The sequence below is a fragment of the Aulonocara sp. 'chitande type north' Nkhata Bay genome, linkage group LG9 (genome assembly GCF_057382095.1).
Source record: "Aulonocara sp. 'chitande type north' Nkhata Bay isolate Kocher_YH1m ecotype deep benthic linkage group LG9, A_spYH_male_GT1.1, whole genome shotgun sequence".
NCBI classification, from domain to species: domain Eukaryota; kingdom Metazoa; phylum Chordata; class Actinopteri; order Cichliformes; family Cichlidae; genus Aulonocara; species Aulonocara sp. 'chitande type north' Nkhata Bay.
In genome coordinates, this window is record NC_141352.1 from 9940476 (window position 1) to 9968141 (window position 27666).

The 27666-nt window shown below is 40.4% G+C and overlaps 1 pseudogene across 1 annotated transcript; it reads right to left on the reverse strand.

Moving 5' to 3' along the window:
- On the reverse strand, nt 1–27666 carry LOC147321614 (uncharacterized; annotated as a pseudogene). Its single transcript, XR_015130992.1, has 6 exons — nt 27425–27666; nt 23013–23118; nt 21912–22864; nt 17863–17994; nt 1473–2160; nt 1–1036 (listed from the first exon to the last, which is right to left on the reverse strand). The product of XR_015130992.1 is annotated as an uncharacterized LOC147321614 (transcript).

Here is a 27666-nt window from a genome sequence, read left to right on the forward strand (position 1 = left end):
ACAATTTCTTTATTTTATTTTTTTACACCAAACTATTTAATAAGTGTTTAATAAAACAAACGTTAGAGTTAATCAAATATAACCAAATCTTTAGTAGTATCAGGATTTCACAACACAAACGACAAACAGAAAACAGCTACAGAACATGTGGATCAACAGGACAGGAAATAAACTAAAGTAAAACTAAATACATGAAAAAACACATTCATTTTGAAATGGAATATCAAAGGTAGCCAAAGAAAAACAAGAATTAGATGTAGATATCTATACTTCTATCTTCCTGAATGTACCATTCAGGATTATTCACTGTAAATCCAGAAATCAGAGCTACCTCATCAGATCCAAGTGTGACATCAGCTGACACTCTTTACAGGAGACTCCACCTGAACTCTGTGGAGCCTGATCTCAAGGTTTTTAAAGTCTGATCCTGAAACCAGAAGAGGATCTTTCTGTCTCTTCAGATTCATTGTGATCCAGTGACTTCAGGTCCGCTTGATGTTGATGTTTGCACAGAGCAAATAATGAAGTGAATGTTTTGGCACATTGGTAACTGTAAAACTGTGGGGACAGTGTGGGATTGTTTGTGTTCGGAGTATGAACTGAGACTCTTGAAGGTCTTGTCACACTGGTCACAGCTGATGTTCTCTTCCATGTGTCTACGTTCATGAAGGTTACGATTACTTGATTGTGAGAAGCTTCTGTCACAGTGTCTGCACTTGTATGGTTTCTCTCCTGTGTGCACGCGTTTATGCTGTTTGAGGTGACCTGCAGTGGTGAAGGATGACCCGCACTGATCACAGACGTGCTTTTTAACCCCACTGTGAATAAGCTCATGTATTTTTAATGTACTTGGTGTGGGGAAGCCTCTCCCACATTCTTTGCAGTAGTTCATTTTGTTTCCAGTGTGTCTACGTTGATGTAATGTTAGGCACCACTGCTGACTGAAAGTTTTTCCACAAAGGTCACAGTGAAACGCTTTCCCATCACCACAGTGACGGCAGGGTTGAGAACTGGATCCATCTGTGTCGCTCTGCTTCTAAACAAAGACACAAAGACAGTGGAAGTCAGGGAATTCCTTCAACATTTTTATCCTGAATCTCGCTTGAAATAAAGATCAGCTCTGCCAACATCCAATTACATATTGTAACACTCAGCGTACTGGGCGAAAATTACTCTTCATTTGTAGGTAAACGACTTCATGTGAAGATTGTTGGTTAAATCGATGGATGCTCTACTCTGCATGTCACAAGATACTAACCCCAAGCTTTCCCAAGTGTGAATGTTAGATAGACAGCAAGGGGAGAAGCTTTTAAAACTTTACGTTTTTCCAACATCAGGAAAGATTCTGATTTGTCTCAAACTTGATTGAATATTCTGTACATGACGTTTTCATGTCTCATTTAGCTTTGAAATTAAACTTAATTCACATAATACTTCAAAATAACTGCAACTGTAAAAATATAAATACAAACCTCACAGTAACTGCACTTGTAGAGTTTCTTTCTGGTGTGGAGCTGTTGGTGTGATTTCAGGGAATGTGGATCTTTAAAAGCCTTATCACAGAGGTCACATTTATAAGGTCTCTCCTCAGTGTGGGTAAACATGTGGCGTTCTAAGTCTTTATATCTCACAAACAGTTTGCCACACTGATCACAGCAGTAAACATCATTTTTGGTGTGAATGCGTACGTGATTATTTCGGCTGAGTAGCCAGCGGAAGGTTTTTCCACAAATGTCGCAGCTGTACGGCTTAATTCCAGTGTGGACAACTTGATGAAGTTGTAAGTTTTCACTGCAAGAAAAAGTTTTGCCACACTGATCACAGCTGTATGGTTTAAAGCCACTGTGGATGCGTTGGTGTCTATATAAGTGTCCAACCGTCTTAAAAGACTTTCCACACAGCTCACAGCTGTGTGCTTTAATTCCACTGTGGCTGAGCTGATGTGATTTTAAGCCTTGAGGTTGGGTAAAAGACTTTCCACACAGCTCACAGCTGTATGCTTTAATTCCACTGTGGAGGAGTTTGTGTGTTTTTAAACTTCCAGCCTGAGTAAAAGACTTTCCACACAGCTCACAGCTGTATGCTTTAATTCCACTGTGGATGAGTTTGTGTGCTTTTAAGTGTCCAGCCCCACTAAAATTCTTCCCACACTCATCACAGCTGTATGTTTTCTCTCTCTTTCTTCTGTGAGGTTTGTCGGCCTCCTGAGAGCGCTGACTTCTCGCTCCATGTTGGTCCTGCAGTGACAGAGATACAAACAGAGGCAGTGAGTGAAATGCAGTCGTGGAACAAACTGAAACTCCATTAGTGGAATCAAAGATGTCAACAAACAAGTTCTAGGTGTGTTGCCACCACATTTTGTTGGTAGTTTCACATTACAATGACGTGCTACAATGAGAATTGGAATGAAAATAACATAACTGAAGAAATATTGATCGCTGGAGAAAATCTTTCATTTCATGAAAAATGGGGAGTCCAACTGATGATGTTGTTGTTTCAATGTGTGCTGAAAATATGATCGTTGTGTTTTCTTATAACTTTGTGGTTTTTGTTTGTGAATGTGGATTCTTTATGTATGGAGGAGCCCCGTCGGGCTATATGATAACCCAGCGGGCGGGGCTGAGATAGATTTTGGTCGCCCGACCGGAGATACCGCTAGCTCCGGGACGTCGGGCTAGCGATTTTGCAAGCCCTGTGCAGTGTTAGTCAGTAAGTGACTGGCTGCTCCCGTATGGGATTAGAACAATGCCACATTATCCCATAGTCCAGCCAATAATGCGATTCACATTCATATATAGCCTGTCTATAGCCTGCCTGCACATAAGGACACTATCACAGCGTCCTTATGTGCCGACACCAGTGTTTTAGCTGGCAAAGCAGCTGATGTGCAGTGAAGTCAAGTAAATGACAACATGTACAACCATTGGAGATGTGAGCAGGACAGACGGAACAGTTGATTGAAAAAGTGTGGACTTTATACCAGTTTTTAAATTGTGTTGATCGGCCACGTAAAACCAGAGTTATGATAAAAATATCTGCAATGTTTGGTTTTCTTCCTGAATACTGTCGTTGTTTACTGCGGGGGGGAAAAAATGGTCATAACGGCGTTTTATAAGGAAAACGCTCTCCGCCTGTGAGCAAAGACAAAACCAAAAACACCCCCACCCTTTCCTATTGCTCGGAAAATGTACCATGTCGACCAATCAAAAAATGATGGCAACATGGCATTTAGTGGTTTAGGAAGTTTTAGGAGTGACGGCGGTGGGTTGAGATGTGAGAGATAATCTTGTGTAGTTAGTGTGTAGTTAGTGTGTAGTGTAGCCAATAGTTTTGTTGTGTGTGTCAGAACAATGAGGCGACTGCTGAATGTTACAGGTGTTACAGCAGTGATACATCTCCTGCTGTCAGGCCTGCAGGTATCAGGCTGTTGTTCTCCTTTATCTCATAGTGGACAGAAATATTTTTGGAGCGGCACAAATAATTTGTGTGGCATCAGATTTGATGCAGAACAGCTGATTGTTCTGTAAATAGTTTGAAATGTTTATTTTAAAAACACCTTGGCTGCATTTTTATGTAAATAGCTGCAAAAAGCTTTGTTGTTTGCAAAACGCAGTTACTTTTTTGTAACTGCATAATTAATTGCCCAACATTGGTCATTATATACTGTATTTTGCAGAGAGAGAGTTACAGGACTCTCTTATTTTTACTTTCAATAGTGTTAACATGCTACACAGGTCATGAACAAGATTTTTTTTAAATTTTCATTGTAAGTGGGCTAAAGCAGTTAATTAAAAGTAGTCTAACATAAATGTAAATGCTGTAATTTTATTATTTTAATAAACCATGCAACTTCAATGGACTAGCGCGACCACAGTGCACACGTCTGCTGTTGCTCACAGTGGTCCAAGTGTCCGCTCAGGGAGTTTGTGTGTTCGCTCAGACACATGAAAAATTAGAGGGAACATTGGTTGGAAAGTATTTTGTCTCGTGTTAATTATATCGTCAGTTATATCGTTATCGCACATTTTCAAATGTATATCGTGATAAATATTTTTGGCCATATCGCCCCATTATAGAGGTAAGCAGCACCAAGTTCCTGGGTGTGCAAATCTCAGATCTCTCCTGGTCAAAAAACACTGCGTCACATGTCAGCAAAGCTTAATAACGACTCTACAGCCTCTGCAAAAGTGAGGAGAGCAAGAGCCTCAACCCCAATTATGAGCACCTTCTACAGAGGCACCGCCGAGAGTATCCTCACCAGCTGCATCACTGTGTGGTATGGCTCCTGCACCATGATTGTGTTGGACACTGCTGTTTAAATAATTGTACAGTCTGTCCCGTTTGTAGCAACTGAAAATAAAATAAATTCATAATTATAATAAAGGTCAATCAAATGGACCAATATGGCAAGGCCATGATGATCCACTTGGTAAAATAAATCCGCTTGGCATCTTTCTTGGCCTTAAGACAACAATTCTGATGGCTAAAGATCCAAACGGGACAAAAATAAATAAATAAATAAATAAATAAATAAATAAATAAATAATTGTACAGTATTTTATTGTACATAACGCTCCTATTTTATTTTTTATCTTTAGATTATTTTAGTGTACACTTAGGGCCTGTATGTATGGTCTTTGACAATAAAGCTGACTTTAACTTGAAAAAACAACCAGCTGTGCACTAGGGCTGGGCCATATTATACCGTTCATGGTAATACCGGTAAAATGTTGGGCAACGATAAGAAAATAAAATATCGCGACAGAATATGGGTAAAGCGCGCATGCGCAGTGCCTTTGTTTTCATACGCACATAGCCGAAAAACCACGGCGGCAACGGAGAATGAGAGGGGAGAAAGCGGATTGTTGAGTGAAACGGATGAACCAGAATTGGTTTTTAAAAATGGTGCAACTTCACTGGTTTGGTGTTTGTCCGTCAGATATACAACAAAGCACATTTATTGTAGAACATACAAGCGGGCCGTCGTCATTGCCGTATTTGTCGGACTAAGGTGCTCGTAAATCTGGGAGTAATCTGGGTCCTAAACTCTGTCCTGTAAGATCCCAAAGTCAAACGAACACTGCAGCATCACTGAGAGTTAAAAACTGTCCAAATTCTTTCATCTTTAATAAAACGATCAGCATTGCTGCTTTACCAGGTGTAACTATGATGTTTAACTTCCAGGCATCCATGAAAACAAAATTTATTACATTTAACGGAGTTAGAAGTTAACAGGAAGTTACCGGAAGTTAGCTCGCTAGTTTCGCTAGTTACCTCAGCATGATATAGCATGTTCTGACTGAGAGATTTCTGAAAAAATTCAAACGTACAGCTCTGCTGTCACTTCCAACATAAATGAAGACAGGAAACTAAACAGCAGTGACGTTTGTAGGGTTACTGAAGTTGGGCTAGCTGGTATATAATGATGTGCTACGTGATCGCTAGCGCAAGCAAATGCAAATTTCTTGCTGAAATGCACTTTGGTTAAGCTTTCAGCAAGAAATTTGCATTTGCACTGTTAAATATTTATATAGCTTTAATGCACATAAAAAAAACAGCCACTTGTTTAAGTGAAAATAAATGGATGGGGTTTTTTTTGCGCTAGTAAAGTTGTGGAGTTGTATTTTGTCTCGCAAAAATTATATCGTCAGTTATATCGTTATCTCAAATTTTCAAATACATAGTGTGACATATTTTTTTGGCCATATCGCCCTGCTCTACTGTGCACACAGTTTCAATAACAGTAACTGAGATACTTTTCTCACCTCCTGTGTTGAAGTCATTGTTTCCTCTGTAGTGGCTGAAACTGTTCCTCTGCTGCTCCACCAGACTCTTCTCCTCCTGTTACTCAGCTGGGACACAAAAAGTATAGATATGTATTTTATCCCTGACAAGAAGAAGCAGAGCAAATAAACATTACTACACTCAGTGACAACAATACCTATGAAGCTTCAAGGTGAAACCCCAGAAGCAGCTACAAAAAGAAAGTCATCAGCTGCCTACAAGAAGTTGAAAGGGAAAAAGCCACTGAGCTCCCTGCATACCACCACCTTTACCCGGTGGATGCTGCACCCTGTATATATGAACTTCCATAGATACACAAAGAAGGAGTCCCACTCAGGCTCATTGGTAGCAGCATAAACTCAGCCACCTACAACATTGTCCAGCACATTACTACCATCCTAGTACCCTTTGTGGGGAACACACCCCACACCCACATAAAAAGCTCCACTGACTTTAACAACAAGGTCCACAAACTTACACTTGATTCAGATCAAACCACAGTGAGGCAGTGGACACTGTTGAAAAACAGTGTCCACAAAGCTGCACCGCTTGATGGATTGTCAGAGCATTAAGGCTACCACAGTCAGGATCCTCGCGGAGTGATACGTATTGTGCTTCAACATAATAATACTCTGTTGTGTGTGTAAGGCCCCCAAAATGGCATCTTTTAAGAGACTCTGCTTATGACTCTCATACATTCTTATATAGTTCTATATTGTGTATTTTGTTGTACAGTTATTTTATTTTCAACTTTAATTTATATATTTTATCTTATTCTCCCAGTTAAATTTACCCTTCATTCTAATTTGTGTTGTACAGTTATTTCATTTTTAACCTTAATTTATATTTTATTCCTTCCTAGTTAAATTTACCCTTTTTAATTTTTCATATTTATTTCCTATCTTATTCATAGCCTTTTCCTTTTTTTGTTTTCTTTAGGTCACGAGCAGTTGTCCAAGCATTTCACTACATATCGTACTGTGTATGACTGTGTACGTGACAAATAAAATTTGAATTTGAATTTGAATTTATGAAGCAAACTCTATCAGTCACCCAGGAGAACATGGAAATAGAGCAGCTGCAAGAGAATTGAACATTAATGAATCAATGGTATGGAAGTGGAGGAAGCAAGAAGAATAAGTTGAAAAAAGTTTCACTTATCAACCAGAATTCATACATAAGGCACACTTTTGAGAAAATTAAAGGATTTTAAGTCTGCCTTATAGTCCAAAAAATACACCATTGAAGAAGTTCTTGTGCTTAAAGTGCTTCACTGAGCTGAAATTTAAACATCTCAAGATATATAAAATAAAAAGGAAGAATAAATTAAAAATGCCATAAAGGCTTGGAATTGATCATCTCAATATCCATACCTTGGGCATGGACATCTTAGAGGTTCCGCCCTTGACTATCTCTGATTGGTTTAGATCACAATATATGGGCAGTACGTTGTCTGTCATTGACCACAGGCGACCTTTTTACTTGGACGACCTAGGATTAGTCACACCATTGAGAAATTAGATCGAATATCCAACCAATTAGTTTCTAGAGCCCTGACTAATCCCCACGGCTAGCAATAAGATGCATATTTTGGTATCGATTCGATAACAAGTAGATATGGGCCAGTATCGCTGATACCGATACTTTCAATAAATAAGGTGGATGTGTCAATGAATTGAAAATAATTTTCATGACCTTAAGTGCTTTTTGTGATGTTTCCTTCTTTATTATTAAATAGTTAAAACCCAAGACATAATTAGTCTTTAATTTAACAAAAATTAAATGGTTCGGTTGGGTGTTTTGGGCCTCTAAAACTAATGTTTCAAGGTATGTGGGGTGTGCATGTGCTAGGCCAAATCACCATTTTTTCTATCATAATCTAATAGAGATTTACATTTTTCATATGAAAACAGTCACACAGCGATAAAAAGAAACAAATAATGACAAGAAGCTGTTGTATTATTAACTGCAATAGCCGGTCGCATGACAGCCACAGGAAGCCGACGGGTAAAGTGATCGGTTTTTATCGGATTACGTCGTGGAAGAGAAATTGTTCAAGCCATGTTTCCGAAGTAACAAAGAGGCGACGGATGGCCTGGATTGCAGCCACTCGAAGACCAAATCTAACTTTTCAGAACACTCACGCTCACGTGTTAGTCTGCTCCAAGAATTTCCACAAAGGTCAGTCTTCTGTTGTAGTTAGAGCTGGGCGATAGAACGATAACGATATGTATCGCGATATAACTTTTACTCGATAGAGAAATTAAGCTATCGCGATAGACCTCGCCGCTCTTGTCCTCTTAAAATAAAAAAAAAAGGTCAGCCAATCCAAATTAAGTAGCGCAGAGCCGAACCAATCACAGCCGCAGCGTCACGTCGCGTGACTTGTTACGTACAGCACAAGTGCCAAGCCGCACATGTGTTTGTTTGGGAAGCAGCCAGCGGGTAATGGAGGAAATCAGTGTGCCGACTAGAAAAATCAACCGAGCGTGACCGAAGAGAAAACAGATGATGGTTCCAACGCCGGAGAGATTGTCGAACGGAAGAGCCATAGAAGTTCCGTAGTGTGAAGGTATTTCGGCTATTTCAAGTCTGACAAAAAACAGAGTAGCGTGCACTGTAAATTGTGCCGAAAGCAAGTCTGGAAATACAATAAACTGGTGCATGCGTCACACTGTGCGCCACGTTATTGTTTCGGTGAAATGAATTTCTACAATACTGTTAATTCTACTCTCTGCAGTGTTTAAATGCTTACATATACACACAGTTACTGTCCCTCCACACATACGACTCGGTTCTGCTTCTATGCCCCAGCTTTGTTTACTTTTTCCCACCGAGGCTTCTAGACTTCTGATTGGCCAACATTTCTGCACGGTTAGGAATCTAGCGCCACCTGCTGCTTTGGCATGTTCATAGCAGCGTTTTCCTTCATTTCTGCCTTTATGTGTGGACGGGATTATTTTTTAAAACGAAAATGGAAAATCTCCGTTTTCAAAAATACCCGTGTACGTAGCCTCAGTCTCTGACTGGAAGCGCTAATTCGTCATTCGGCTTTTGTCAGACTAAAGTAACTGTTAAAACTGTTTGAAAAGCTCAGCTATACAACAAGGAGAGATTGAGAATTTCCTTTTAGTTCTCAGTTTATTTGATATTGACAAAAGTTAGTCAGTTTTGTCTGTTCTTCTGTAAAACAAACTAAGATTTATTTTTAGAATTAATATTTTGTTTCTAAGTGGAATTGACAATTTAGTCTGTTTCGTTTGTTCTATTTTGAAACTTAAACGCTTTAGCGGCTGCCTTTTGTGTAGTTTGCAATATTTGCCTTTATTTATCTGAAAAAGTCTCATGTTCCTTAAGTACATCTACCCTGTTGAACTTATTATGGGAAATAAATATTTAAATAAAAACAAGCTGCTGATTATTTCACATTTTACTTGTGAGCAACGGCACATTTAAATCTTACAAATATAGTTATTTGGCTTATATCGTGATAGATATCGTTATCGCCTGAAATGAAAAAAACATATCGTGATATGAAAAAATCTCATATCGCCCAGCTCTAGTTGTAGTTATTACGTAATTTATCATAACATAATCGTTGATGTAGGTTACGTCTAGGTTAAGTCTTATATTTATTTGGAATTGAATTCGTTGCGCTATGCTGCTTTGTTCACTATAGCTTTGCGGGCTAATGTTTGTTGTATTTTGTAGGAAAACCAGCCTACAAAATGCTGGAATGTGATCCAGACTGGCGCCCTCTATCAACCTGGGTCAGACCGAGTTTAAATCTGCTACCATAGCCAAATTTGATCGGTTAAGAGAGAGAGCGATATCAATACAGCCACGAAAAGTCCTGCATATATGTGCCCAAGTGTTGTATTGAAGCAATCAAGTGATGAATAACTGTTTTCCAGTAAGTTGTTTTGATATGTTTTTTTTGTTGCATTGTTGATTTGTTCTTCACCGAAGCAGCTAATAAAGCACAATGGATTTTTACAATTTTGCATCTTTCTTATACGATTCTATAATAGAATGAAACAATAATGCCAGTTACATATAAAGACAATAAATTGACCGAATTACGAAACACCTATTTTATTTTTATTGGATCTGAAAAAGTTGTGTAACACTACAACCTGAAACAAAAATTAGATTGCGTTGGCCTGTACAGGAGATAAAGAAAACATTTTAACAACAGCTGTGAAATGGAATAGTCCAAATCACCAAAGTAAACTGGACCTGGGCTTGTTGCAGGGATCTTGTGAGTGTATGAACTCACACTTAGGACCATATAATAGTAAATATGTGCGTGATAAAAGTCGGGCAGCAGGCTAACGCCCTTACTCCACTCTGTATGCTTGTATGGGTCTGACCCTTTCACTCCTTTGATTTTTCCTCATACTTGATTTTTTGCCTTTTTGGAAACTATCTTCGTACGGACTTTGTACATAACTGTTTTTGGGGCAAATAAAATGCAAGTAGGGATTAAAACCGCGGAATTAATGATTTGTTGATGTTTTAATTTTGTTGCCACTCGTACCCACAATGCAATGCGCGGAAGTAACGTGGTACAGCTAGCTTAGCATGTATGCTGCAGTTGCAGGAACACTTTAAAAACAAAGAACAACAAGGTGGTTACAGATATGATTAACCTAACCTAACAAATTAAAAATAAAGCAAAGTAGCCTTTAAACAACCCTATCTCGTTGAGCGTAAAGAATTTACGCAGTGCAGCTAAAGGTTCCAACTTTCTGCCAGCAAACGCTCAACTTCTCCCAGCATGCTGAGCTAATGGTTAGCAGGTGTTTTTCTCCAAACACTCTCTCACTCTTCTCTCAACGTGTTCACAATAAACTGTGAACAGACACCGAGGAGAGCAGCAGAAGACCTCATTCAGGAGCTAAACTCAACATGAACTGAACTCACAGTAAAGTTAGCTCGGTGCTTACCTTTAGATGAGCCCACAAACCGAGAGAAACTCCGCGATGAAGCTGCAACTCTTTCCAAACACAGGAAACAGATCAGGGAGCAGAGACCCACGTGGTTCACGCTGATCTCAGCTACGATCCAGGAGACAAGGGTGGGCAGATCGATGCAGATATCGATCAGGACGTTGGTAGTGGTTTATGATCGATGCTTTAGTTTGTTTCTCTCCTCTACGTTCACTGCTTTACTCCCGTTTCGTGAAAAAGCAGCTCTCTCTGCTCGACTCCTCTCCCGCACACACACTTTGCTCCGCCCCCTTCTTCCTGCTTTGACGTTGTTTGTTGCTGTGCGGTCACGTGACACAGCTGTACACATGTAACTACGTGAGGTGCTATTCAAAAGTACTTCCTATCTCCTTTTCCTAACCCCTCTTCCTTGGCCTCGATGAAAACGTCATTGTGGAAAGGAGAATTGCTAATGACTCAGAGGGAAGAGCGGTGCTGAGAATATGAACAGCTTTACACTCATCTCTCTTTAATGTGACGCCGCATGTCCGCCTGGTGAAACTACAATGTGCAGAAGATGGACTACAAAACAAACATCTTACTTCTTCACAATGTGTTCTAACCCTGTTGTTTTATGGAGCTCATATAAACAATAACAACCTGTTAAATCCCTTAATTCAAACTAATGAATATCAATTCATTAGTTTGAATTTTAAAGAAGAAGGAACATTTAGGGTCAGATTTACAAACATCTGCAGCAGCTCAAACACTTCTAATGATGTTAAAAAGCTGCTGGATTTACTGAAGAGGCTCAGTGTCAGTTTGTGACTCAAAGTTATGACGTATTTTCAACATATACTCGAGACTGAATTGGGCTGGCTATAAACTGGGCCCTGTGAAGACTTGTTGGGCTGCTCTAGGGAGGATAGATGGGTTGAGCGGGACAATAGGTGGAGTTTTTGTGAGACAAGCAGTTTGAATTTAGGTGGGTGTTTTGGCATAATCTGATGTGGAGCTAGCTAAGGTGCTCCGAGACGGGAGTTTGTGTATAAAATTTAAAAATGCAGAACAAAAGAATAAAACACTTAAATTGCAAATGGTTTGTTAAAAGGAAGTCATGGAAAGGAAAATAGTGGGTGAGTAGAAAGGAGGAGGAGGGATTTCAGTTATTCTCCATTGAGGAAAATGATCAAAGGAGGAGAGATCACTGGAATAAAAAAGACTAAAAGCTGTTAGAAATGGAGAAAATGTGGATAGTCTGTCAGTACTGCTTGAGATTCAAGGTAATACTTTGCTAGATAAAGTCATGGTGGGATACGTGAGTTTTAGTGTCTGTGTTTATGTGCCTCCTCCACTCAGGCGCTATAAATGTCAGATGTTTGGTCACATAGGTAGTGCAAGTATTGGGGAAGTGATGAACTGAAGCTTTCCATCCAACTGGTCGACTCTACTGCGCCATCAAGTGGACGATTCAAGTGAAACAGGCTCTTTAATCATAATAATGTGATTTGTAAACCTCTAAACTGAATAAATAAATAGTTTTCATGGTTATTTATCCCAAATATTGTCTCCATATGTCTAATACAAAAGAGAAAGTGGAAACTATCAGCACCGAGTTTTAGTGTGATTGTGTAACTGTGCCATCATGCTTATGTACATCTGGATAATGACACAAACTAGCGTGTGGCGCTTCACGTTTTAGTAAACTAAAAGACAGAAATCAGATTATAGGATCTGTGGTGTTGTTTATTTATATTATGGTGCTTATCATTTGTTATATTTATTACTGTGTGCATACTTTATTAGGAGAGATGAGATTTAAAAAAATCTCTTCCTTGCTGGTTCCATCAAAGAAGAAATGGTCAAGTAACTATGTAGCACAACAGTGTGATGGGAAATCAGCTGTGTTTTGCTGCCCATTTTAATTCGAATCTGGCGCAAACTGGTGAGCCAGTTCCTGAATCAGTCACATGTTACTGACTGCCCACGAGGCCTCGAACGTCACTACATACGTAATCAAAGCGAGCCTCGATACGCGCTTCACATAAACTCCCCCAAGATTACCCGACACTCTTCAAAGCTTCGACACACAGGACACATCACTAGTGATCAGGTTAAATGTCGTAAACAATTAGATGACACAAAAGTTTCCAATATAAAAACTTAAATTTTTACAACTACAGTAAAAAACAAAGAAACTATACAGTCAGAACCTTTTATGTAATTTTACATTTATTTCTTATAACATCATAAAATGTTAATTAAGCCGACCAACAGTTTTATTACCAGATCATTTTAATGTCTCCCGAATCTTTAAGCGGTTATAGAGATTGTGTGATTGAGATTGTTGTCTCTGTAAGAAAATGATCACCTTTGACTTTTCTAATGACAACTGTGCACGTGTCACACAGCTGCTTGAAAAACAGCCGATCAGTGTGGAGGTTAGTTCTCCGGGCTTTGGCCCACGCCATGTTCTGCTCATGGAGAAGTTTAGATAGATCAGAAGTAAACCGTGCATTAGCTCAACAATGATTTTCTTTACATGTCCATAAAGGGATACAACAAAATAAGGAAGAATTCAACAACATCAAATGGAAAATTCAATACATGCACAGTATAGCAGGTTCCCTCTCAGTGCAGCCAGCTGGATGAGGTTTACTGATCAAACCATGACAGAGAGATTCTACATTCGGGTAAACCAATCTACAAGAAATGACACAAAAATAAAAATGATAGGATCCAGTTCAGGTGAGTTTGTGATTCAACAGTTTTTATTTATCATCCGAACAAACACAAAAACATAACAAAGAAGCAAAAGAAAGGGAATCGCATACAGTTAAAGTCCTTACATTTACAATTACACATATGGGGAAAAGAGGAGAAAAAGAAACTATGAGGAAAAAGAAACAACTACCTATTCACCCACAGATTTAAAAAACAAACTACAAGAGTGAACTCTCATCCTTGGTGCTCACTTCCTAATTACCTGGATGCACCTGAAAACAGCTAACAGTAACAGTTTATCACATAGTTTATGCTGCAAGTAAGTTAATGTTCATTCTTTTGAAAGTGAACCAAGAAGAAAATATCCACGGTCCTTTTGGATCCCATTCTTAAAAATATTACTCAGTACTTGAGATATAGAACTCCAAATTGTTCGATTAATTTGCATTCCCAAAGGTAATGGACAAGGATGCAAGTTTCATTTTGACATTTGATACTGAAGGGGGAAACCTGAGGTGTAATCTTATGCAAAACATTAGGAGCTATATATAGGCGGTGTAAATTTTTGTATTGGGTTTCTCGTAAGCGGTTGCAAGTAAAAGTAGATGTAGCTATGGGAATGGCTCCTTTCCAAGCCTCCTCTGTATACTCATTATTAAGATCCCCCTCCCATAACACTCAGTGTGCTGCTACTATGAGCATATAGTAAAGAATAAAAGGCAGAAATAAAATTAGTTCTGTCTTTTTGCTTTATAAGAAATGTCTCCAAATCATCATACGTAGCTGTTTCTGCAGATTGTGAAACTTTGGAATGAACAAGATTAGATTGATTAGCTGGAAAAAGTTTCTTTTTGTTACAACTAGGCTCCAAAGTTAAAAAGGTGAAGCAGACCAAGAGTCTAGGAGGGAATCAAAATTGAGATAACCATGTAACCACTTCCATAAAAAAAAACGGGTATGGCCTGACCATTTATAGAAAATTAAATTTGACAACCTATGCCTCTCCTATGTGTAGGCAATTGTAAGAGTCTAATTTCTAATCCAGGTTTCTTCCATGTCAGATATATTTTGAAAAAACCTTTTCTATATCCCAAGAAACATTCGGGGTTATCCATAGAGGTAGCATTTGTATGGGCTCAAATTGTGGTCAGAAATATTTTGTACTTGTAAATCAGGATTTGTATGTGTAAAAGGAATTTGTGTGTAAAAAAGATATTTGTGTGTTGTTAAATATATATTTTTAGCACTTATTTTATGATTATATTGTTTTATGCATTTTAATAATAAAGGCTTGTAAAGCAAGGCCAGTTTTGACTCATAAACCAAGTGCTCAGCCAGACTGAAAAACAGGAAGTTTAGTGTGGAGCTGCAGAGGCATATTAATAAAATACAGGAAACCAGACAAAGCGGAACTAGTAACATACAAGCAGTTGTTTTTATCGAAACTATGTGTGGCGTGTAAAGGACCAAAATAACACCTATATGAGACACATTTTAGCATCTAAATGCTAGAGCTGGCTTTGGGCTGTGCAGGGCTCTCTCTTCCGGAAGATGATTGAATAAAGGATCATAAATGTTTTGACCACTCCTGAGTCGGGTTTTCTCCGTTCTATCATGGGGATCAAAGAACCGGGTTTAATAGTGTCGACTTAGCCAAAAAAAATACGTGTGAAACTCTGCACTCAAGTTTCAAGTTAAAAGTACAAATTTTGACCCTAATTTTCTTCCGTTCATCTGATTGGCCAATGTCATGTCAATCACAAATGTAACTATCCAATCAGAGAATGGATGGGTTTGGCTGTCGGAGGGGCGCTCTTTGGAACTGCCAGTCCACACAAAAATCTTTTTTACACACACACAAATTCTTTTTACAAGTACAAAACTGATTTACAAGTACAAAATACTTGTGACCACAATTTGAGCACATACATTTGTACTGGATATAACAAACAAGGGAGAATATTGATTTTAATTAGGCTCACATGGCTCCTAAAGAGAAAGCAGCAAACTTTGCCATCTGTCCAAATCTTTTCTCTCTTTTTTGTTTTTCCAATGAGAACTGGGGACAAGTTCAGTTTCCATCGGTCTTTAAGAATTTTTAGCCCAAGGTATGTGAGACCGCAAGAGGACCATTGAAAATTGCAAATATCTGTCAGAGAGTTAACCTGATCACCCAGTGGCATAACCTCTGAATTCCCTAAATGAATTCTGGAATCAGAGAACCAGCTGAACTTACATATAATAGACATAATGTCTGATATTGATAGTTCTGGTTTTAATAAGAACAAAATATCGACAGCATATGCCATGCATATCTTGGCAAATGGCCTCAGGAGAGGTTCAAGTGCTAATGCAAAGATGCCTCATATCTCTTTTGTAGTGTGAAATGGTAAATGGCCTGTATTTGTATAGAGCTTTACTAGTTCCTAAGGACCCCAAAGCGCTTTATTTCATTCATTCAGTCATCCACCCATTAACACACTGGTGATGGCAGCTACATTGTAGCCACAGCCACAGCGCACCGACAGAGGCGAGGCTGCCGGACACTGGCCCTCTGACCACCACCAGTAGGCAACGGGTGAAGTGTCTTGCCCAAGGACACAACGACCGAGACTGTCCAAGCCGGGGCTCGAACCAGCAACCTTCCGATTACAAGGCGAACTCCCAACTCTTGAGCCACGAGAGTTGGGAGTTCACCTTCCCGATCGCCCCAACGATCGGGAAGACTGATGATTGTACACCATTTGTTATAACATAGGCTTGTTGAGGTTTGTAGATAGTTTTAATCCATCCAATAAAACCCTTGCCTAAGCCAAATCTTTGTAATACGGTAAAAAAAAAGCATGTCCACTCGATTCTGGCAAATGCCTTTTCAGAATCTAAAGATATAACATAAGCCATATAATTTGTCTGATTCGAATATTGTATAATATTTAACAATCGTCTAATATTTATAAATGAGAAATGATTGTGGACAAAGCTGTTTGATCAGGGTTTATAAGCAATGGGAGAATGCCCCCCAGTCTCATCGCTAATAGCTTAGAGAGTAATTTAGAATCGACATTGATGAGGCTGATCCGCCTATATGATCCAAACCTATCTGGTGATTAATTTTTATTTAAAATTAACGAAATATTAGCCTGTCTAAGTGTTGGGGAAAGACATTCATTCTTAAAAGAGTCTAAAAAAATATCCGTCAATGATCTGGCAAGAAGATGATGTAGTTTTTTAATAAAATTCTGAGCAGAAACCAACAAGTGCTGATGCTTTTCCTCCTTTAAAAGAACTGATAGCAAGTGGCACTTCCTCCTCAGTCACTGGGGTATTTAATGCTTCCCTTGGATTCTCTGATAACGATACAAAAAGTGCTTATCTAAAAATCCTGCCATCTTCCTATCTGTATTACTACACTCTGATGAGTACACATTCACTTAGAACTGCTTCATAATCAAGTTGATGCCTTTTTCTGCATTGTGGTATATGAACTAATACTACCCCTAAGATAGGCTTTGGCATTTATGATTTATTCAGACTGCTTGGCTTTATTTATTTCCCTTAATACATACAAACATTTTGTTTTTCAAAGTCTGTTTAATGAACTAAAGCACTTAATTGTAACACACATAAAAATCAGGAAGGGAGAAAATACTTTGCAGCTTTTAAATGTAAAATCCTGTACCAGTTACTGCAAAAACTAGTGTGAAATGATTTGGAGTTTTGAAAGAAATGGATTTAAGAACAGGGATTACCAAAGCACAAGTTTAAATATAAAAAAAAACATTCAAATTTAACTGAGGTAACACAAGATAAATAGATGAAAAACAAGTTTATTAAAAAAAAAAAAAAGAAAAAAAAAGAGAAAGTTGAAATGAAAGAAATTGATGCATATAGCCATACACTGATATTTGGTACAATATAAGTTTGGTTAAAAAAAAAAAAAAAAAAAACATTCACATAGCGTTTATATTACTTTAAAAAGTACAACTACTAAACACTATTGTGTTCTAATTGAACAAAGATTAAGATTTAACAGGGATAGAAATTTAGAGCATTAAATCCCTCAGGGGAGAAAACCTTGATTTTCAGGTCTATGCTTGCAGATTCCCAAATTTAAGATCCAGGATTATTCACTGCCGGTTCAGAAATCAGAGCTACCTCATAACATCCAAGTGTGACATCAGCTGCACTCTTTACAGGAGACTCAAGATGAACTCTGTGGAGCCTGATCTCAAAGTTTTTAAGTCTGACCCTGAAACCAGAAGAGGATCTTTCTGTCTCTGCAGAATCATTGTGATCCAGTGATTTCAGTCCTGCATGATCACGCTGATGCCTTTGGTCACAGCTGAAGTTCTCTTCCATGTGTGTACGTTCATGAAGGTTATGACTGCTCGATCGTGAAAAGCTTTTGTCACAGTGTCTGCACTTGTATGGTTTCTCTCCTGTGTGGACTCGTTTATGCACTTTAAGCTCACCTGCAGTGGTGAAGGATGACCCACACTGGTCACACACGTACTTTTTGACTCCACTGTGAATGAGTACATGCTTTTTTAATGCACTTGATGTGGGGAAGCCTCTCCCACATTCTTTGCAGTAGTTCATTTTGTCTCCAGTGTGTCTACGCTGATGTAATTTTAGGCTTTGTTGCCGAGTGAAAGTTTTTCCACAAAGGTCACAACGAAAGTCTTTCCCACCACCACAGTGACGACAGGGTTGACTACTGGATCCATCTGTGTCGCTCTGCTTCTAAACAAAGACACAAAGACAGTGTAAGTCAGGGAATTCCTTCAACATTTTTAGAACTTTTATTGTCATTGTGCAGTTTCTTGCACAGCGAAATTGGGTAGCATGTGGAAGGGATTAAGCACCATCACAGATTACAAAGCCAGAGACACTGCGCCGATCAATGCAGACTCTGCATTTACCAATGAGCTGAACGCGTTCTACACCAGTTTCGAGGTTAGCCAGGTGGCTAATGCTAACTACTGCCTTACAACAGAGGACGGTGATGTCAACGGCAAGGGACCGGTGATCCGTATCGTAAAGCACGCCGTCCATGCGTCGCTGAGAGTGAACACAAGGAAAGCGGCTAAGCCAGATAGCATCACCGGCCATCTGCTGCGTCTGTTCTGTGGACCAGCTAGCAAGTAAGCTCACTTCCATTTTCAGTGAGTCTCTGGCAAAGTCTGTGGCCCCCACATGCTTCAAGAGATCCACAATCATCCCTGCGCCCAAGAACAACAAGCCCTCATGCCTGAATGACTACCGGCCAGTTGCACTGACTTTGGTGGTAATGAAGGTGTTTGAGAGGCTGTGGAAAAACATCATCTCCTTCTCCACCACAAATACCACAGATCCACTCCACTTTGCTTACCAACCCAACAGATCCACAGAGGACGTCATCGTCCATATCCTGCACACCACTCTCAGCCATGTGGACAGGAAACAGGGTAACTATGTGAGTAGAGCAGTGGCGAGAGAACACAGGGGTGTGTTCTCTCGCCACTGCTCTACTCTGTCTATACTTCAGACTGCGTGGCCACTCATAGCTCTAATACCATTGTGATCTACTGACGACACAGTGGTGTTGGGTGCCATCTCCAACAACGATGAGGCGGCCTACATGGAGGAAATGAAGAATCTGTCATTGTGGTGCCAGGATAACCACCTCCAGCTGAACGTCTGCAACACCAAGGAGGTTGGTGTAAGTATCCCAGTGTCCACATCTCCTCAGGTATGACATGGTCTGCCCACATACAAAAAGGCTAGCCAGCACCTGTACAACTTCTGACAACTGAGGAAGTTCGGTGTCTGTCCAGGGATCCTCAGAACTTTCGATTCAGCCCCTGTGGAGAGCATCCTCACACAGAACATCTCATCCTGGTATGGGAACGGCTGTACTAAGGATGGCAGATTTATATATTAGATTGCTGCTGAAGGACTCCTCTCCTCTCCCTACAGGACATTTACACCAGGAGATGCTGGTCCAGAGCAGCTCAGACACTGAAGGACCCAGTCCATCCCAACAACAAACCGTTGCTCCACGCCATCCTGTCAAGAACAGAGAGACTCAAGACCAGCTTCTGGTTCAGGACATGCAGGTTAAAATAATTCTTCATTTTTGCATCCAGTTTATTTAAAACAAAAACAACTGTATCTAAGCAAAAAGTTATATCATATTCTTCATAAATACACATGAAAAGTTGCAACCAAATCGGTCTCGCTCCCAATTTAAAGCAACAATAACTGATTTTAGTTAGTAAAGAAGATAATAAGTCATCTAACACTGGCCAAATTGTAGCAGTCTTAACTATGGGAGAATGGGGAGATTGTGACTACAGAAGAGTTATTACTTACTGGTTTTATGACTATGGAAGAAATAAATAATAGCTGAGACTAAAATCCAATAAGCACTGCTTTTATATGCAGTAGAATTACTAAGGAGTTATTACAGAAAGTTAACAAATTGAATGAGCAGAGTAGTTCCAAACAGTCAGGCTAAAATTAAAAGATAAATACTAGGGGTGCAACGATATTCGTATCGATATTGAACCGTTCGATACAGTGCTTTCGGTTCGGTACGCATATGTATCGAACAATACAACATTTGTAATTTATTTTATCAACTTTCCTTCTGACGATGCTGTCTGTGTTGAGCGCTCAGTGAATCTGCGTTCGACTACTCCGCCTAGGCTCGACAGTGCAGCCTAGGCGGAGTAGTCGAACGCAGATTCACTGAGCGCTCAACACAGACACCATCGTCAGAAGGAAGAGCGCAGGGCAAGCTAGCGAGACAGAAGTTAAGCTCTCCTTACAACATGGCAAATTGAACCTCCCCACCCTCATTCAGATCTGGTGTTTGGAATTATTTTGGTTTTCATGTGACGTATGACCCTGAAGGTAAGCAGTCATGAACTAAAGTAAAACAGTATGTTGGATGTGCCATGCAATGCTCAATTACATGGGTGGGAACTAGTGTGTTAGCGCAGTTAGCTCGTTAACGTGTTGGCCGTCTAGCCCCATGAACGGGCGATCGGCGGTAGCTCGTTAACGGAGATTTGCCGTGTTGTGGCGTTAAGGTCATTTCAACGAGATTAACCTGAAAGCACTAGTGGGAACACAACGAATATGACTGCACATTTACGCCGACATCATCCTAGTGCGAAGACAAGTGGAAGCAGACAAAAAAAAGCAAGCATGCTACTAACTTTAGCCGAGTCATTTAGACAGCTGTTAGCACATGATTCTCCTTATGCTGCTGAGAATATAGCCCAGAAGAAGCGTATAGTATAGCTTTTATTTTGGAAAGAGACATTTCTCTGTAATAAACTCTCTTTTCCAAAGATGAGTGATTCCTCAATCAGATACAGGGCTCGCAATATCGCTAGCCCAACGTCCCGGGGCTAGCGATTTTTTCAGTCGGGCTACCAAAATCTATCTCTGCCCTGCCCGTCGGGCTATTGTAGGAAGGAAAAATATATGTCAATGCTTTTGCATTCTTTCGGAAATGTAGCTGGGTAATTATGTCATTGGCATCGGTGAGCCACTGTCAATATGTGACATATTGAAATCGTGTTTGAATTTGCGCTTGTTTTTTGCTTTCACTTTGCAATCGTGCGAACTGTGTATAGAGAGCGACAGCACTGATCTGTGAGTGATGATAATTTGTGCACCAATTCCTCTGACATCATCTTATTAATTGTTAGCTTACTATGCAAACATGACAAGTGAAATCTCCCGCAGCTTAAACATGTGAGAGGTTGATCGCAGAGAATCGCTGAGCTTATGTGAGTACGTGTGTAAAAGCAGCAGGATATATATTTTAGTTCTGCTGAGCCAAATAAGACAGGTCAGGGTGAAGAAGTGACAGCCAAAGAAAAGCTTACCACAAAACGGAGAAGTTATGACAAATCAGACTATAAGGCAAAAAGAAAGTGCAGCTTTATGGTTTCATGGACAAAAGAATTTCTGTGGCTGCAATATGACGAGCTAAATAACCAGGGCTGCACATAAGTGGTCCGCAGGTGCGCATTCGCTGTCAAAATAAAAAACACGCACAAGGGTTAGGGTTAAATTTAAAAACTGTACTTTTGAGTTAAAATATATATTTATAATTTTAATAAATGACAAATTAAAAAGGCATGAACATTTTTTTTGTATCGAAAAAATATCGAACCGTGACACCAAAGTATCGAACCGAACCGTGAATTTTGCGTATCGTTGCACCCCTAATAAATACATACCTCACAGTAACTGCACTTGTAGAGTTTCTTTCTGGTGTGGATCTCTTGGTGGAGTTTCAGGTGACGTGGAGATTTAAAAGCCTTATTGCACAGGTCACATTTATAAGGTCTCTCCTCAGTGTGGGTAAGCATGTGGGTTTGTAAGTGTGTGGCTGTTGTAAACAGTTTCCCACACTGATCACAGCAGAAAACATCCTGTCCGGTATGAATCCGTAAGTGAACATTGCGGTACCCTGGCGTGCTGAAGGATTTCCCACAAATGTCACAGCTGTACGCCTTAACTCCAGAGTGGGTAACTAGATGACATTGTAAGTTACTAATTTGAGCAAAAGTTTTACCACACTGATTACAGCTGTATGGTTTAACTGCACTGTGGATGTTTTTGTGTGTTTTTAAGCTTCTAGGATACGTAAAAGACTTTCCACACAACTCACAGCTGTATGCTTTAACTCCACTGTGGATGAGTTTGTGTGTTTTTAAGCTTTGAGAATGGGTAAAAGACTTTCCACACAAGTCACATCTGTGTGCTTTAACTGCACTGTGGATGATTCGGTGTGTTTTTAAGCTTCCAGCTTGGGTAAAAGACTTTCCACACAACTCACAGCTGTATGCTTTAATTCCACTGTGGATGAGTTTGTGTGTTTTTAAGCTTTCAGCTTGGGTAAAAGACTTTCCACACAACTCACAGCTGTATGGTTTAACTCCACTGTGAATTAGTTTGTGTGTTTTTAAGCTTCTAGGATAGGTAAAAGACTTTCCACACAATTCACAGTTGTACGCTTTAACTCCACTGTGAATTAGTTTGTGTGTTTTTAGATATCCTTTCTGACTAAAATATTTTCCACACAACTCACAATTGTATGCTTTAACTCCACGGTGCATGAGTTGGTGTCTTTTTAGGCTTCCAGGCTGGTTAAAAGACTTTTCACACAACTCACAGCTATATGGTTTAACTCCGCTGTGGATGAGTTGGTGTGCTTTTAAGTGTCCTTTCTGGGTAAAACATTTTCCACACAAGTCACACCTGTACGGTTTAACTCCACTGTGGATGTTTTGGTGTGTTTTTAAGCTCCCAGACTGGGTAAAATCCTTCCCACACTCTTCACAGCTGTATATTTTCTCTCCCGTTCTTCTGTGAGGTTTGTCGGCCTCCTGAGAGCGCTGACTTCTCGCTCCATGTTGGTCCTGCAGTGACAGAGATACAAACAGAGGCAGTGAGTGAAATGCAGTCGTGGAACAAACTGAAACTGACTCCATTAGTGGAATCAAAGATGTCAACAAACACCAGCTGTGCACACAGTTTTAATAACAGTAACTGAGATATTTTTCTCACCTCCTGCGTTGAAGTCATTGTTTCCTCTGTAGTGGCTGAGCTGAGTCCAAATGGCTGAAACTGTTCCTCTGCTGCTCCACCAGACTCTTCTCCTCCTGTTACTCAGCTGGGACACAAAAAGTATAGATATGTATTTTATCCCTGACAAGAAGAAGCAGAGCAAATAAACATTACTACACTCAGTGACAACAATACCTATGAAGCTTCAAGGTGAAACCCCAGAAGCAAAAAGAAAGTCATCAGCTGCAACAAGAAGTTGAAAGGGAAAAAGCCACTGAGCTCCCTGCATACCACCACCTTTACCCGGTGGATGCTGCACCCTGTATATATGGACTTCCATAGATACACAAAGAAGGAGTCCCACTCAGGCTCATTGGTAGCAGCATAAACTCAGCCACCTACAACATTTCCAAGCACCTCATCACCATCCTAGCTCCCCTTGTGGGGAACACAGCCCATCACATCAAAAACTCTGCTGACTTCACCAACAAGGTCCACAAACTTACACTTGATCCAGATGAAACCAGAGTGTCCTTTGATGTGGTCTCACTTTTCACTTGTACACCTCCAACTGAGGCAGTGGAGACTGTCAGGAAACAACTACATCAAGACAGCTCCTTAAAACCAGAACCAGCTTCACCCTGATCAGGTCTGCACACTGTTAGACCTCTGCCTTACCACCACATATTTTAAATACAACGAGGGTTTCTACAGACACAAACATGGATGTGCTGTGAGCTCCCCAGTGTGTCCCATTGTAGCCAAACTTTACATGGAGGAGTCAAAGGAGCTTGCAAAGAAAAGCGTCTGGACTTCTTTAAGTTGCTTGAAGACGTTTCACCTCTCATCCGAGAAGCTTCTTCAGTTCTAAGGTCAAATGGTGGAGAGTCCCAGATATAAACCTAGTGGCAGTTTCCCCCCACAGAGGGACAAAAGGACCCCCTGATGATCCTCTAATCGCCTGAGCCAAGGTGGGAAACTGGGCGTGGGTCCCAATCAGCCAGAGTTTCGGGTGAGTTCATTGTGAAACCTGGCCCCACCTTATCATGCGAATTCCTGAGGTCAGATGGCCCAGGATGTGAGTGGGCGTTAAGGCGTCTGGGAAGGGATCTCAGAACTGGATTATAGATGATTAAAGATTATAGATGAAAGAAGTCATCTATGTCCACTGTGAGTGACCATCTTTGAACAGAGGCGGGGATTTACGACACCAACTCTCTGCCATCTATAATCCAGTTTTGAGATCCCTTCCCAGACGCCTTAACGCCCACTCACATCCTGGGCCATCTGACCTCAGGAATTCGCATGATAAGGTGGGGCCAGGTTTCACAATGAACACACCCGAAACTCTGGCTGATTGGGACCCACACCCAGTTTCCCACCTTGGCTCAGGCGATTAGAGGATCATCAGGGGGTCCTTTTGTCCCTCTGTGGGGGGAAACTCCCACTAGGTTTATATCTGGGACTCTCCACCATTTGACCTTAGAACTGAAGAAGCTTCTCGGATGAGAGGTGAAACGTCTTCAAGCAACTTAAAGAAGTCCAGACGCTTTTCTTTGCAAGCTCCTTTGACTACGAGGACCTGGATGACTGAGAACCTTCACAGACATATTTACATGGAGGAAGTGGAAAGAAAGGCTCTTGGCTCTTTAACAGGAAGACTCTAGACTAACTTTTTGCCAAGATTGCCCTGGTGTGCCTAACTTTTTTTCTTAGGTGCACCACAATTTTTCAACCACATCGTTGAACACCGCAGTTTTAACTGTGACTTTTTCTTTAAATTGCTGTGCTTACAGACAATATTGATTTGTAAATGATTAACTAACAATCTTGTCAACACAAAGTTCTTTATTTGGAACACTGCTCTACAAGAAAGATATGTTACTGAAAAAGTGCTTGTGCTTAAAGTGCTTTGGCAGTTTTAGGTAATATTGTAGACAATGTTAAACTTAGTCATCACATCGGCCTCCTCCGTCGACCTGTTTGCTGCTGCCTGCCACTGAAAGCAGTGGGGAGTTGGGGCACTTGGACAATGCATTTATCACAACATATACGGTAATTGTTTTCTGGTTACACTGTGCTTTTTCAGCGTTTCAATTAAGAGTCATGAATACAGAATTGCCGGGCATGGTCTTTCCACACTCACGACAGTAAACGCTAGTGGTGCAACGGATCACGGTTGATCCGAAATCCAAACCGATCCCTCTCCACGGTTCGGTACGCACGTGATCCGAAGATTCGAAAAAGAAAAGAAAAAAAAGTATGTGTTTGGTGCGCTTGATCAGTCTGTCAAGCAGTAGTTATGGTCAGCGCTAGCGGTCCAAGTGAAGGAGCAGAGGAGTTTGCGGCATTTAAGCAGCCTTTTGCTGCCCGATCCGACCGGGCTAAAGCTATTACTAAAGCTATTGGGGTGTTTAGCTGCAGACGGGAGGCCATATTCCGTTGTGCAAAACAAGTGGTTTAAACTGTGATGAACGTGCTTGAGCCACGCTATGATATCTCGTTGTGCGTCCACTTCAGTGTGACAAGATGGTTCCAAGCATGTATGAGCAGGAGAAGTTTAAAGTCATGGCTGAACTGTCCCAGGCTTCTTCTGTTGCTCTAACTACAAATGGGTGGAGCTCCAGGGCAACGGAAAGCCACGTGACCGTGACTGCTCGTTATATCACAGCGGAGTGGTAGATACAAAGCCCTGCACTGCCCTATAGATTACATTAGATTAGATGGAACTTTATTTATCCCTCGGGTGGGTTCCTCCGGGAAATTCAGTTTCCAGTAGCACAGCACCGACAGAAGTCGCAGAATGTGAGCAGAAATATACCATATTTACACATATATAAATACAGAGAATACAAAAGGGATAAATAGAATAAATAGGAATAAGAATACAAGGGAACGGCACATTTCAAGTATTGTGAGTCTATTACACCGTTGGATATTAACAAAAACTATTGCACAGTGAAAAGGCACTACAGCTACTTGTTCCCCCCTTCTTTGTCCCCGTTTCCCCTCCCTCTCCCCTCCAGCGAGGAGTTAAACAGTTTGATGGCGTGTGGGACTTTTTAAGTCTGCTGGTCCTTGCCTTTGGGAGAAGCAACCTGTCACTGACAGACTCCTCTGGTTGTTTATGGCCGTGTGCAGAGGCTGCAGAGGCTGCCCAGCATGGTCCATAATGTCCATATTGCACCTTAATTTGTTTTTATATAAGTGCGTGGAATGAGTCTTCAGTTGATTAAATAAGTAAATGGCGAGTCGAATTTTTGTCTTTTTTTCCTATTTTTGATGATCCAAAAATCGATCCGATCCGTGATTTAAAACCGTGATCCGATCCGTACCGTGAGATTTTTGATCTGTTGCACCACTAGTAAACGCAGTGCATTATGTTGTCAGCTTTACTGTATCACAGCCAGGGAAATTGGTCAAGCTACTCTATTCGAAATGTATTCACGTTCCCCCTTTTACTGTCAGTGGGCTGTGGCTCGGAGTCAATCATATGTGGCTCATTATTTGATGCGGTCTCTGAACCAGTGTTAAAAATAAGCTGAAAGGTTGATGGCTCCGTGTCAGAGCACTGGCTATGAATTTCAGACAGATCAGGCCTTAACTTAATGAAAAAGTTATCAATTGTTCTTTTCATCTTTCCTCATCACCCACAGCTACATCCCGTTCTTTCGAGCCTCGGCCTAGATTTCTATAATCCATTTGATTCTGATTCAGCAGGTCTGGACTTGATTCAATTCAATTTTGACTCACACAGTCAGAAATATTATAATTCTAGTAATTTATCAGTATCGACATTTGTCAGACTTCATCAGAGGTGTAAGCATTATGGCAGTCAAAGTATTTGAGGATAAAACACAGGAAAACATGAAGGACATTTCCCTGGCCTGGCTTTTTACAGCAGATAACCCGTTTTAGCTGTTTTGTGGTTGTTGAAGTAGTTTTGTGAGTTTTAACCTGAGATTCTGGCATTTCTGGCAAAATATATTTATATTTCAAAATCCATTTACGATTTAATAAATAGATATCGCATTGTTCATGCTAAAATCAATTTGAATCAGTTTTGAATCGATTTTCTAAACCCACCCCACCTCACACACCAGGGTGAGTTGGGGTGGGTTTAGAAAATCAATTCAAAATTGATTATCACTTCAAATAGAAACGAGGCTGTAGAGGTTTGGTGCAGGCAGAAAAACAGCTGCAGGGACAATGAAAAGACTTTTCTGCTCCAACTTCTCCCAGCATGCTGAGCTAATGATTAGTTGGTGTTTTTCTCCAAACACTCTCTCACTCTTCTCTCAACGTGTTCACAATAAACTGTGAACAGACACCGAGGAGAGCAGCAGAAGACCTCATTCAGGAGCTAAACTCAACATGAACTGAACTCACAGTAAAGTTAGCTCGGTGCTTACCTTTAGATGAGCCCACAAACCGAGAGAAACTCCGCGATGAAGCTGCAACTCTTTCCAAACACAGGAAACAGATCAGGGAGCAGAGACCCACGTGGTTCACGCTGATCTCAGCTACGATCCAGGAGACAAGGGTGGGCAGATCGATGCAGATATCAGGACGTTGGTAGTGGTTTATGATCGATGCTTTAGTTTGTTTCTCTCCTCTAACTTCACTACTTTACTTCCGTTTCGTGAAAAAGCAG